This window comes from Arachis duranensis, chromosome 4 (genome assembly GCF_000817695.3).
Source record: "Arachis duranensis cultivar V14167 chromosome 4, aradu.V14167.gnm2.J7QH, whole genome shotgun sequence".
In the NCBI taxonomy this organism is placed as follows: Eukaryota; Viridiplantae; Streptophyta; class Magnoliopsida; order Fabales; family Fabaceae; genus Arachis; species Arachis duranensis.
In genome coordinates this window covers 43612481-43613916 of record NC_029775.3, presented here as the reverse complement: position 1 = coordinate 43613916, position 1436 = coordinate 43612481, and positions in this window count along the sequence as shown.

The window sequence follows — 1436 nt, the reverse complement described above, 5'->3', positions numbered from 1 at the left end:
CACTTCAATTAAATAAAATCTAATGCAATTGAGCAACAATTAATCATACTAGTTTTCCAATACTTGTATGCACATGCTAAAATCTTCTTTAATTCCTTGTTTGTTTATGATCATGATGCTTTATTGCTTTTGAATTCACAAAACTCAAGTTGGTAGTCACAATGTCACAACAACATATTTCAAATCAAATTCAAGCTATGCTTAGTCATACCACACATGTATACAGAAAATATAAAGACAATCATGCAATTTAAAGTGCTGGAAATAAATGAGAGGAAAAGGAACTTTACAACCTTGTAGTCCATCTTCTCTATTGTTGTTTGCAAACATAAGATGGTGAGCACAATACATTGCATAAAGGATAAGTGGCACACCAAACTTAGTGTGACACTTTCACTTGAAATTAATGCAAGTATCTAGTAAGAATTAGAACCAAATTTTGTTGCATAGCAACACCAAACTTAGAATGCAACCATATGTCAATTTTATTTGAAATAAAACTAAACAAAAGAAACTGTTATTTGTTGAATACAATCACCAAGCCAAAAATCTATCATGAATAAGGATCTCTTGATGCTGTATTAACAAAAACAGTTGATAAAAGAAAACTTAAAAATAAAGAGGTGACTAAAACAAAGAGAATGCAAACGAAATGTCAAAACAAAGAAAAATAACAATGTAAAGGCAATATGACAAAAGAAAAATAACAATGCAAAGGCAATATGATTATGCAGACAAGTAGTGTTGCTTGAACGAATTGCATAGTAAATAAGTGGCACACCAAACTTAGAATCTTGGTGTGTCACTTTCATTTTTGATTGGATGCAATCATCCAAAAAGATTGAAAATAATTTGTTGCAAGGAAACACCAAACTTAGAATGTAATCATATGCCCATTTATTGAAATTTAAACAAAGCATGGAGAAGAAATGTGCCTACTGTCTACCTGTTCTTCACTTTCTTCCTCTTCTTCCAGTTTGTTAAGAGGAATGACCTCAAAGGAGGAGAAGTTCCAGCTATTTATCCTTGAAACTAGTTGAATTAGTTTGATGTGGTGACAATACTTTTTGTTTTCTGAATGAATGCTTGAACAGTGCATATGTCTTTTGAACTTGTTGTTTTGAGAATGTTAAAAAAATTTGTTGGTTCTTGAAAGAATGAGGAAAAAGAGAACTATTATTGAGGATCTGAAAAATCATCAGATTGATTCTTGAAGCAAGAAAAAGCAGTGGATACAAAAAAAAATTTCGAAAAAAAAAGAGAGAGAAAAGAAAAAGAAAAAGAAAGAAATAAAGTTGTGATCCAAGGCAACAAGAGTGTGCTTAAGAACCCTGGACACCTCTAATTGGGGACTTTAGCAAAGCTGAGTCACAATCTGAAAAGGTTCACCCAATTATGTGTCTGTGGCATGTATGTATCCGGTGGTAATACTGGAA